Source organism: Theropithecus gelada, chromosome 4, assembly GCF_003255815.1.
Source record: "Theropithecus gelada isolate Dixy chromosome 4, Tgel_1.0, whole genome shotgun sequence".
NCBI classification, from domain to species: domain Eukaryota; kingdom Metazoa; phylum Chordata; class Mammalia; order Primates; family Cercopithecidae; genus Theropithecus; species Theropithecus gelada.
The window spans coordinates 138,059,924-138,073,478 of record NC_037671.1 but is presented as its reverse complement, the minus strand read 5'-3'; positions in this window follow the sequence as shown (position 1 = coordinate 138,073,478).

Below are 13,555 nucleotides of genomic sequence, written 5' to 3'. Positions count from 1 at the left end.
TCTCAGCACTTTGGGAAGACAAGGCGGGTGGATCACTTGAGGTCAGAAGTTTGAGACCAGCCTGGCCAACATGGTGAAACCCTGTAACTACTAAAATTACAAAAATTAGCCAGAATGGTGGCATGCACCTGTAATCCCAGATCCTTGGAAGGCTGAGGCAGGAGAATAGCTTGAACACGGAAGGCAGAGGTTGCAGTGAGCTGAGATCTCACCACTGTGTTCCAGCCTGGGTGACACAATGAGACTTCATCTAAAAAAAAAAAAAAAAAAGAAAGAAAGAGAAACAAACAAACAAAAAACCCCATGAGAAACTAAGCATTAAGTTTATTCTATGGGTTAGAAGATGAAATGAGGTATGTTACACAAAATAATAATACATGAACAAACTGAGAAGTTCAACAAAGAGATAGAAACCATAAAAAAGAACCAAATAGACATTCTAGAGCTAAGGATACAATGACTTAACTAAATCATTCTGTTGAGAGCTTCCACAGCAGATTCAATTACAGAGAAGAAAGTAATGAGAGCTAAAACACAGGTCACTTGAAATTACCCAGTCAGAGAGAAAAAATAATTAAAAATAGTGAATAATTTAAAAAAATAGTGAATAATTTAAAAAAGCTTATAGTAATTATGGAGCAATATCAAGCGAACCAACATACACATTATGGGATTTCCAGAAGGTGTAGAGAAAGCAGAAGAAAGTTTCTTTAAAGAAATAATGGCAGAGAACTTCCAAGATCTGGAGAGGAAAATGAACATTCAGGTCCATGAACTACAAAGACCCCCAAATAGATTAAATATGATAATCAAAACTGTATAGTACTGGCATAAAAAACAGGCATATATTCCAATGGAACATAACAGAGAGATTTGGTGTACAGAGAAATAAATTCAAACATTTATAGTTAAATGATCTGAGACAAAAGTGCCAATAATACACAATGGGGAAAGGACAATCTCTTCAATAAATGATGTTAGGAAAATTGGATATTCACATTCAGGAGAAAGAAATTGAATGCTTATCTTACTGCTCATATAAAAATCACTCAAAATGAATTAAAGACTTAAACATAAGACATGAAATTGTAAAACTACTAGAAAAAAACACAGGGAAAAAACCTTTTTGATATTGGGCTGGGTAATAAATTTTGAGTATGACTCCCAAAGCACAGATAGCAAAAACAAAAATAGATAAATGGAATTGCTTCAAACTGAAAAATTTCTGCATAACAAAGGAAATAATCAACAGAGTGAAGAGCCAACCTATGGAATGGGAAGAATATTTTTAAAACATACATCTAATAAGTTATATGAAAAGCTAAAACAACTCAACAGCAACAAAATAAATAACCTGCAATTTAAAAAATGAACAAATGATCTGAATAGTAATTTCTCAAAAGATACACACAAATGGCCAACAGATATATTTTTAATACTCAATATCATTAATCATTAGAGAAATGCAAATTAAAACCTCAATGGTCTATCACCTCACAACTGTTAGAATGGCTACTACCAAAAACGTGAACTACTAGTGTTGGAGAGGATGTGGAGAAAAGGGAACACTTGTACACTGTTGGTGGGAATGTAAATTAGTACAGCCAGTGTGGAAGCAGTATGGCAGTTTCTCAAAAATTAAAAATTGAACTGTTATATGATCTGCTTCTGGGTACGTATAAATCAGTGTATTGAAGAGGTATCTGCACTGTCATGTTTGTTACAGCAATATTCACAATAGCTAAGACATGGAATCAACCTAAATGTCCATTAAAGGGTGAATTAATAAAGAAAATGTAATACATACATATACACACACAGACACACACACACACACACACACACAGAAAAGCTATTGAGCCTTCGGAAAAAAGATAAATTCTGTCATTTGCAACAACAAGGATAAACCTGGAGGACAGTATATTAAACTAAATAAGCCAGGTACAGAAAGACCAATACTGCTTGATCTCACTTATTACGTGGAATTTAAGAAAGTCAGACTTACAGAAGTAGAGTAGAATGGTGGTTCTACCCCAGGAGCTGGGGTGTGGTTTGGGCCTGGGGTAGATGTTGGTAAAAGGGTTTAAAGTTTCAGTTAAATAGGACAAATACATTCTAGAGATCTATTGTACAATATGGTAAGTATAATTAATAGTAATGTATTATATACTTTAAAAATAATTTAAAAAATTAAAAATAAAGACATTATATATATATTACATATATATAAAATTCCTACAATAAAAAAATGCCTCTGAGTGCAGTGTTGAGGATAGACTAGGGGTAAGGGTAGAAATGGAGGGAGCATTTAGAAGGTTACAGTGGATAATGTCTGCAGGTGTTTGGCTCCACTCACCCGTTCTAAACTCTCCTCTTTACCAAGGGGCTGGAAGCTTGCAAACTACTATTCCCTGATTCTTTTGCCAGCTAGTTTCCAGAAAGGATCTGCCAATGGAAAAACGTGATAGAACAATATAAATTCAAGGAAGGGAGAAGCCATTTGTCCTGCATCTGGTGGTACCTCCAGTTGTGCTGGTGGTAGGAATAGCAAGTACCTGAGCATCTAGAGGATAGAAAATCACCAAGTGATATGGAGAGAAGTGCAAATGGAGTGTATTTGGACCAGAAGGGGGTTTGTGCATGGGGAGAAAGTAGGAATTCAAGTTTGGAAGTGTTAAGTTTGAGATGACTATTGGATATCCAAGTAGGGATGTCAATAAGTACTGGATAGTCTGGAATTCAGGAGAGATGTCTAGGCTGCAGGTATACATTTCAAGTTAGTGATGTCATTTAAAGCCATGAGATTGAGTGAAGTCACTGAAGAAAAAAGAAAACGCCACCACTCAAATCCTGAGGATCCCTGACATTCAAAGCTCAAAGAGAAAAGGAATCTGCAAAAGAGTTTGAAAGGAGTGAACAATGAGGTAAGAAGTAGACCATCAAAGAAGAGGCAATGACTAACCTTGTCAAATCAGCGGATGAATCAAATATGATGAGGACTGAGAATTGACAGCTGTATTTAGCAATGGAGGTTATGGATAACCTTGACAAAAACAGTTTTTATAGCGTGAAAGAGAATGTGAGAGTAAAAACCCTGGCAATAGTTTATGAATTCACTAATTTATTAAAAAATACTTAGCATCTGCTTTGTGCCAAGCACTGGGGATTTGAGGTGCATAAGAAAGACATTACCCCTATCCTTTTGTAGCTTAGGATATTTTACTATAATAAGAGGCTGTGATTTCATACAGGGATAAACTTCAAAACACTTATTATGTGTGTGCGTGCGCATACACATGCACACACTTGAAAAAATAAAGCAAGAAAGAAAGACATAGGCTAAAGGAAGTTTATTGTGAGGGCTGTAGGATACATTAGAGAAGGCACTGCCTCTATGAGCTAGGACTTGTGAAATGCTATTTATATTTATCTTAAGAGTTGAAGCATCTGGCATCTTTAAAAAGGGATTATTGACTCTCTTCTTGTTTTTATTTGGAGAACTAGTTGACCAGGTGCCATAATTTGATTTTAATCTGATTTTATCTCTGTAGTACTTAAATAGTTTAATTGTTGGTTTGATCAGACACCTAGAATATGAATTGTTAGAAAAATAACACGTTGCATTCTTGTAGGCAGAATTGTTTCTATGGTTCTCTCTCCTGAATACAAGTGGTTACTCATGGCTCTCCAGGCACTAGGACTTGCAAAACAGTATTTTGTTCATCTAAATATTGTTTGATGGAAATCATGTAAAGCAATATCTGAAACCCTAATATTTTCTTGGATAAGTTTTGGCATGAAGTTCTGTGCAAATTAAAACAATTGAAATTGAAACAAAATGTAAGTGGTAGGTACTCTAATGTGTTTCATTTTAATTTGGTCCCTAAATATTAGAAATAAGAGCCTTCATAAAGTACAGAAAAACTTTATTCTCATATATATTTTGAGACAGACACCCAGGCTGGAGTGTAGTGGTATGATCTCGGCTCACTGCAACCTCTGCCTCCGGTGCAAGCTATTCTCCTACTTCAGCCTTCTGAGTAGCTGGGATTACAGTTGTGCGCCATCACGCCTGGCTAATTTTTTGTATTTTTACTAGAGATAGGGTTTTGCTATGTTGTTCAGGCTGGTCTCGATCTCCTGACCTCAAGTGATCCACCTGCCTGAGGCTCCCAAAGTGCTGGGATTACATGTGTGAGCCACCATGCCTGACCTCACAAATATATTTAAAGTGCATCAATATTTTGAGTTTTCTATTTGCAAACAGGTAATCATATAAAGACACTGTCAATAATATACAACCAAATGCTCTAAGATCATTATGAAGTCATGTTGTAATAAAGCTCTTGTATTTTGTTAATTCAGGTAATGAGGTCATCCTGCAAAGAACTCCCTTGATAAGCATTGACATAACCCATTTTGAACTCAGTCTAGGAGTTTTATTAACTAGTAGATGAATACAACTTACTCCCACATTCACAATCTGAAGCAAAATGATCTGTATTACATATGTGGGCATTTCAAGAAGAGATTTCCTCACTAGAAATTTTTTATCAGGCAATAGGGGAATAAATGAGAAACTACGGCACGATTCCTTAAAAAGAAGCAATTAAATATTTTGAAAACTGTCTATAATCAAAATGATTAATTCCATTATGTTACATATCTAGAATAAAATATAAACTCCAAGTGGTAACAACACAAAAATTACTTGATGAAATCAGAAAACCCCAAACTTCATGGCCTTGTTTTGGCTCAGATGACTTGAAATAGCTAGAGACATAGTCCCACGTGGTCAAGGTATTTGCCATGTTTTCTTAGATTCCAGTAATTGAGGCTATAGAATTAGTGGCTGAAATGAAAATTTCTTAGTTTTTGTTTGTTTGCTTGTTTGAGCTCTGTTGACTTTTCTATTGGGAATTGTTTCCTTTTTTTCTCTCTATTCTTTTATTTTTTAAAAAATTAAATCCAATCAAACTTACAGCATCCCCCTCTGTTCTTGAATGAAGAAGAAAAGTTGTTTCCAAGAGTATCAGGCATTAATTTGAGCTCATTTCTGTCCTTACAAGTAACTCCAATCCAGACGGTTTATTAGCTAATGAGACGTAACATTATTCCATTTGTCAAGATTAGATTTGTGAGGAAAATTGCAGAAATAGTCTCCTTCTTCACTCTTTGCTTCAATGTGGTGATTAATTCGTGCTTGGCAGGGTGTTCTGCAAAGCCAGAAGCCTTCTCAGGCTGGGAAATGGCTCTGAACTCATATCCATGGGTGTGTACTTTGTTGACAGGATGAAAGTAAACCAGGATTTGAAAAGGTCTTTTCATTATTTAAGTAGGAGAGAATGATTTTCACTAGTTACATTTGACTGCCTAGAAAGCATAGCGTATTCATTTTTGATAATAAACACTGTGAGAGCAGTTTCCAAATTTTATTTCTCAAAATCAAGGGGTTCCCACAAAATGAGATGGGGACAGGGAGAGGGGAGGGTCAGATGCATATTCTGACAGCTTACTTCCTAATTTCAAGCTTAGTTGTTCTGCTTTCAGCTCTTTTAAATAGCAACATGCTACATTTGAAAACAGCACTATAAAGTGGACTTGTTGCTTTAAAAATTAGTTTGCTACCTGAAAAGTTGTACTGTATAAGGAGCAGCAGGGTGAGGAGAGAATCTGAATCCAGATGTGGTAGAATCTGCTAATTGTTCTAAACTTCTTTTTAGTAATTAACTTTGATCTTCCAGCTCCCCTTCAATTTTAGGTGGCCGCAGGCCATCCAGCTAGAAGCTGTATTTCCCAGCCTTCCTTGAGCTGGCCCCGAGTCATATAACTAAGTCCTGATCAGCGAAGTGTGAGCAAAAGTGGTGAGTGTATATTCTGTAATCCTTCTCAAAAAAAGGAAGCTACAACTGCCCTCCATATCCCTATTGCTGGCACTGCCACCTTAGTCCCTAAGATGGCAGCCATAAGTTGAGGATGTCGGAGCTATCTCACCAGACTGCAACTGCTCCTTTTGAACTGGGATGTGAGTGAAAAATAAAATTCCATGTTGTTGACTCTTCCGATTTTGAGTTTTTGCTTTTTTTTTTTTTTTTTTTTTTTTTAATAGCATCTCAGTTTTTATCCAAAGAAATGTAACACAGGCCATGCAAAGGAGTTGTGAGGTCAGTTTTATTGGAAAGGCTGACTTAATGGAATTTAATCTTCAATGTAATTGAGTTTAATCTCATGTTTACCTCAAAATAACATGGTATAAAGGTATATCACCTCGATCAGTGCTGTATAGGCTAAAGTGGACAGATTCCAGTCATTATTGTCCTTATTATTTGAGATGGCACGAAGTAGAGCAGGATTAAAGGTATAAACACAGCTATACAAACAAACGGACAGAAATTAGGAAGTGGAGGTGGTGTCATGACATCCATGCCTAGCAGTTAGTGCACTACGAGGGGAAAGTATGAAAAGAAGAGCCATTTCAGTAAAGCGGCAGCTGGGAGGAATTTTCTCATCATTTATCATTTTGTACTTTTGCTGTCTCTTTCCTATAAGCACCTTCTGAAGCTTTACAAAGTACCAACAGTTATCCTACCGACACCAGAGGTTTCTCATGCTTAACTGCTTCTCCAGCATCTAACTATGATCTCTTCTCCAAGGTTTTCTCAATGCTTATGATAAACCTATCCTCAGATGTCCTATAATCATCTCAAACTGAACACATTAAAACCCAAGCTCTCTTTCTTCTCATAGAGGTTGCTTGCCCTGCCTATTGTCTGCTTATCAGTATTACATTTTTTTGGACTGCTTCTGAGATTTCCTTTGACTTTTTTTTTCTCCTTCATCTGTCTAGCCAATGTCAACATTTCCTTATTTTCTTCCTCTAAAGTCATTTTTAGCTTTAACCATTGCTCTCTGTTTTTGTGGCCAACCCCTATGCTAATAAAACTAAAGCATATTAGATCCTGGATAGAGCTCACAATCTTCTATGTGGTCCAACAAAGGTGGTCACAGGCAAATTCTATTTCCCCTCAGTGTCAAGATCAGAGAAATGCTGTTAGCATTTCATTTTCTTCCTCAAGAATCCATAATGCGTGGCTCCCATTTGACTGTTGCCTATAGCTCACAATTGTCTTACTTGACAGACTTTCCATGATAAGATCCTAATGAAATGTGGTCTAGGGCAGTGGTTAAGAACACAGGCTTTAATGTCCTACAGGCCTGGCATTAAATTCTAGCTTTACTACTGCAGGCTCTTGTATGGACATTTTAAGTCTCAATACATTATCTGTGAAATGATGCTAATGCTTCCTTGATAAGGCTTTTCGAGGCAAACAAAGCAGGAGGCTATCTGTAACACATGTAGAAAAGTACACAGCACACAGTAGGCACTCAATTCATGTGCTTACTGTTATCTTCTAGCCAGCATTTCTTCTGCTCCCATCCTCTGTATTACATCCCTTGGTTCTCATGGGCAGCATCCTCCCTCTTCTTTCCTTAGCACTTGTAGTGGCTTCCATTCTTAATTCCCATTTAAGGTCCTACTTCCCTCAAATAGTCTTCTCGGAGTCCCCTTATTTCTCTAAGGCTGAATATGTTTTCATTTATTGTCTGTAGCTATAAGGGGGCAGATATCATTCTTAGGATTCTTCTCCACTCTCTCCAGCACCTGGCAAGTTTTGGTCACATATAATCTGCTCAACATCTATTAAGGGAGGTATTTAAAATAGATGGCTTTGCAAACATTATAACAAGCTTTTCAAATTTACTATTTTAAGAAAAAAATTTTGGAACTCATGTCCTCAAGTGGCTGTGATATTGTTACGACCTCCCTTTTCCCCTTCCTTACACTGTTTCCTATGTGACATGATTCAAGAGTGACTCATCACGTGATGGTGAAACAGCTAAGCTAAGATAGGAGGTTGAGTATTACAGGGAGAAGAGGTCAGTGGGGAGAAGAAACCATAAAAAATTGAAAGGAAATAGAGATAAGGAAAAGGACATGAAGACTTACTGAGCAAACATCAGATACTACGCTGAATCCTTGATATCGACATTAAATTCCAATAATAAGCCTGAGAGGCAGTCATTATCACTATATCAAGAAGCCTTCTATAAGTGAAACACAACACACATATGAAAGTGTGTATTAAATATAAAGTCTGTATTGTGAAGGAACACTTGTTGAGCCACCATTGATCCAGACATGTAGTGCTCCCAGGAGCCTCTGAGAATCTCTTGATTCCATTTCAAGGCCTAATGTTCTCTGGACTACTCAGAACACAGCAGATCTGTGGGAGAGTTGGGCAACTTCCAAGTTTCCTTGCCCAAAGGCTATGAGGTTTCAGGTTAACTGGGTGCTATGGACTGAATTATGTCTCCCCTCTCCTTCCCCATCAGTTCATAAGTTGAAGCCCTAACCCTCACTGTGACTGTATTTGGAGTAGGGATGTAATTAAGGTCATAAGGGTGGGACTCCAATCTGATAGGATTAGTGTCCCTAATCCTATCAGAAAGAGCTCTCTCTCTCTCTGCCATTTGAAAACACAGCAAGAAGACAACCATATACAAGCAAGAAAGAGGGCCCTCAACAGAAACTAAATCCTGTCAGGACCTTGATCTTGGACTTCTACCTCCCAGAACTGTAAGAAATAAATTTCTGTTATTTAAGCCTCCCAGTCTGTGATATTTGGTTATGGCAGTCTGAGCTGACTAATACACTGAGGATGGTTTATCAGAGTCCCCAGCTTTGGTACACCTTGGGATTAAAATTTTCACTTTCTAGCCTCTATGTCTGCCAAGAACTCAGCTCAGTTTTGCCACAGTTTTATTTTTAATAAATCAGCACATGACTTCAGAGCAAAAGTAGCTTTGAGTTCTGGCCTTACTCTCCAGGATCTCGTCTTCCAGATTTTCACCCAATAATTCCTCAGTATCTTATTATCTCTTTGATGCTTTTAAGAAAAAAAAAAAAATCATCATTTTAAATATTTTGTCTGACTGCTTGTTCTCCATAGGAGTGTAGGTCTGAATTACTTAGACTATAATTATTAGAAGGAAGTTTGTCATTGCATTTTGCAGATGGAGGTGGAGCATTTGGTCATCATTTCTGCGGATAGAGAAACCGAAGCCGCAGATGGAGAAACCGAAGTTCAAAGAGATGTCCATCCAGTAGATCTGATTCCAGTTTGATCTTCTTCTGAATTTTTTTTCTCATTTTATTTTGTTACGTAGACTGACAAATGAATTTGTTGGAATTTGGCTATAAGGTTAAGGTATTGAGTAAAAATGATGGAAATCAATTTCTTTTTTGCCTTCTTAGTTATCTGCCTTTTCTTCATTTTTTTAAAGAGTTCTTATTTTTAGCCGTGGTTCACAACCCTTCCTATAACAGCATTAGTAAATAAAAAAAAAAGAAAAATTAATGAAGGCTGTTGGCATTACTGACTATACATTGCACACGAAAGAAAACTGGGTTTTTAAAAATCATGGACCCAGGTGGTAAATTATGTAGTTATCTCTAAAGGAGCACTTAGCCAATGTGATCTCATTAATCCTCACAACACAATCTCGATGTCTCTATTTTGTAATAGTTGCAATTTACCAGTAGGAAGTAAATAACTTGACTAGAATCTTGATTTTAGAAACTCTTCATTTTTGGAACCTCTGACTGTTATGCACATGTCTGGTCTGCCTCTCCATATTGAAAACTTTGTAATTTATCTAGTGTATTACTTTCCTATGGCTGTCATAACAAAATACCACACATTGGCTGATTTAAAGAACAGAAATTTATATTCTCACAATTCTGGAGGCTATAAGTTCAAGATCAATGCATTGGCAGGACTTTTTTGTTTTCTAGAATCTTGCTCTGTCACCCAGGCTGGAGTCCAGTGGCACGATCTCGGCTCACTGCAATCTCTCCCTCCCAGGTTCAGGCAATTTTCCTGCCTCAGACTTGTGAGTAGCTAGGATTACAGGTGCGTGCCACCATGCCCGGCTAATTTTTTTTTTTCCAGTAGAGACGGGGTTTCTTCCTGTTGGCCAGGCTGGTCTTGAACTCCTGACCTCATGATCTGCCTGCCTTGGCCTCCCAAAGTGCTAGGATTACAGGCGTGAGCCACCACACCCTGCCAGCAGTTTATTTTTTCCCCGAGGCCTCTTCTCTTGGCTTGAAGATAGCCACCTTCTAACTGTGTCCTCACATGGTCATCCCTCTCAAGTGTGGTCTGTGTCTTAATCTCTTATTACAAGGTCCTGTCATACAGTATCATGACCCACCTAATGACCTCATTTTAATTTAGTTACCTCTTTCAAGACTCCTTCTCCAAATACCAAATACAGTCAGACTCTGAGGCACTGGGGGTTAGGGCTTTCACATATGAATTTTCTGGGGGACACAATTCAATCCATACCATTTAGTGTGACATTCAAAAGTAAAACTGTATATGAACACTTTGTAAGAACTAAAGGAAAGGACATAAGCCGTAAACTGGGAGTAAAGGAATGGCACAGGGATGGTGTTAAAGGGTTGGGGTTAGGGTGGTATTTAAAGAGTAGGGCTAGAAATTGCCCTTGGTCTAATGTAAAATGAAATGTAGAAATAGAGGCAACTCACTCATAAAACCAGGCCAATACTACAGCATTTCTTTTGATAAATATAAACAATTATAAGAGTATTCTGTTTCATTTGTGTGGACAATTAACTGTACACTATCACTTTTCAGTAATAAATAAGTGGTTAAATGGCAAGTTGTATTATAGGTTTTTGTGTACTCTGATTTGAAACTGAAAGAATTGGACACTGTAATATTATTTCTTATAACTATATGAAGGAGAATAGGCACACAATCCAAGATTAACAGAGTTTCTCTAAGCCCAGACAGTTTCTCACACTCCTAAAAAATGAAAAATATTTTTATTAAAATCACACATCCTTTTGTTTAAAGGGTTGCTTGCATGTCTGGTATCTGCACACCAGAAATGATGCATACTGGAGCTGTGTCTTTACCCTGGAACCCCCTGAACTTTGGATGGAAAAGTTCACAGATACAAAGCATGCAGAAGCAGGAAGCTCAAATTGCCTTTCTGCCCATCTTGATAGCTGGGGAGTGAATTTTTTTGTTTGGAAAGCTGAGATGATCACAGTGGGGCAACATGTTAACTTCCTCACACTCATACAGCAAGAAAAAATGACTGCTGAACGAGATGAGGACAACTCTGACAATGTCCACCTGAGAGTTAATTAAAAGGAAAAAACAAAACAAAATAAAAAAAACATTAGGATAGCATGAAACATATCAGCCAAACATTTTTCTACAGCCAGAATCCAAGAGAGTCACATGCTTTTCGTATTGGAGGAAGGGAGGAACTATGTCAGAGCAAATGTTCATGAGGAATGAAGAGCACATCATGGTGATTCATAGTTGCATTGTCAAATTACCTGATAACTTTTACTTTCGCTTCTGTTATCAGGGTTACGAGATAGTTCAGTTTCTAAGGAATGTCTGTGTTAGTACAAGACATTTCACAGTTCAGACAAATACCTTCCAGTGGCTACCCAAAGACCCATCCCCACAGAAAAGACCACTTGGTATCAAGACAAGATTTGGAAATAAGCTGAAATCACTGCATGTTTCCATATTAACGAGAAGCAGCAGCTGAACATTAACAAATGGAAGCACGAAAGGTGGCTGGTGAGACCACTGGGGGCTGTGCAGGCCCCAAACAATTTACTGTTAAGTACAAGCTAATGAAGTGGTGCTTTAGATTCTACCAGACACCAGTGATCCATAGGAAGCTAAGAGTGCGAAGTACTCTTTTTCTTTCCTCTTTATAATATGCCAGCTCACATTATAATGGTAATCAGTGATGGAGTTATTAAAGAGAGGTATTATTAATTTCAGCATAAAGCAATATAATTGTAAGAAGTTGCTAAATTACTCATAAATATTTTGATTTTAATGTAGTTTTGTGTCTGAATAATATTATCAAGAGCAGAGGGTTAAAGAACAGAGGCTGTGGAATCAAACAACCTGGGTTCAAACTCTTCTTTACTTACCAGCCCTGGTATTGTGGGCAAGTTACTCACCCTTTCTGAGACTCAGTTCTCTCAGCTGTAAAGTGGGAGTAATGTAGTATTCCTCTCATTGTTGTAGTATGATGTTATGTTAAAAGAAAAACTTTAGATAAATTAAATTTAACAGAGTCTAATTGAGCAAAGAACAATTCACGTATTGGGCAGTCCCCTGAACAAGAATAGGCTAAGAGGGCTCTGGGGCTGCCACATGGTCAAAGTATATTTATGGACAATAAATGGAAATGAGGTACAGAAACTGCTGGATTGGCTACAGCTTGGGTTTTCCCTTACTGGAACATGATTTAATCAGTCGGCTGCCTGTGATCGGCCAAAACTCTGTGATTGGTACAAGAATAGGTTACAGTCTGTTCACGTGTCCAGTTGGGTTGCAGTTCACTATGTACAGGGAAATTTTTAGGCCAAAGTTAAAACATGTAAGAAGTTTTAGGCTAAACTTGATTTAATAGTAATTTAGTGTTGTAAGCAAAGCAGATAGATTAAAATTGGTATAAAAAGATGTTGCCCAAGGATTTCTAGTTTCTGTCTTTTCAGTAGCAGTTTTCTGGTACATACAAAATATTCTCTAATTGATGCAAATTGTGACATAGGTATGTTTTGGAAAACTACACATAGTCATGTAAATAATTTTTCCTGGTCCTGTGGTCTGGATTTTGTCTTCCATTGTGTCCTAACCAGAAGCCTTAGCTAAGAGCTGAGAGTTTGTAAAGGGGAACGCTCAGTCACTGGGGCAGAGGGGTATATTTTGGCAGTGGAAATTCTTCAGCCCCTTTCAGCTGGCTCCCTGCAAGTCAATGTGGAAAAGGTGTGACCTCAAGGGTGTGTGGCATTAGGAGGTGATGAAACTGTAAGGTAGGCATGGGCCATCCAATTGAAATTTTAATAGCATTCATTGAAATTTAATGAATTGGCCATTCTTTGATAAGAAAATGGTGAGAATTTATTACAGGGGAGAATTCAAGATTCACATAAAAACTTTAAAGGAATTTGGTGTTTAAGGTGGGGATAGAACAAAAGTATTTCCCCGTAACATTAAAGCAATGCAAGGGAATTTCAGAAAGTTCATTCTACAACACCTGGGTCAGTGACCTCATCTCCCACCACAGAGGAAGACTCTTAGCTTTTACAAGACTCATCTTAAAAAATTAAGTAGTGTTTGTTTGATTACATTTTTGTGATGAGAAAGAAAGTTTTTACCTTTGATTGTGCTTTTTAAAAGCTCATCTGTTCAGCTAAATGGTTATTAATTATTAGTCTTTACGCTTGTTAATGATATCCGTTATTGGTGGTTATTATATTGTCTTAGTTTTTCTCATCCTCTTCCTTCTTTCTTATAGCCAAACCAAGAATTAACATTATCCTGGCATTTATGGGAGATATATAACTGGCAATCTTCAGACTATATTAGGCAGCTATGATCTCTTATGAGGTATTTCATGAATTTTAGATAAATAGATAAAGAAG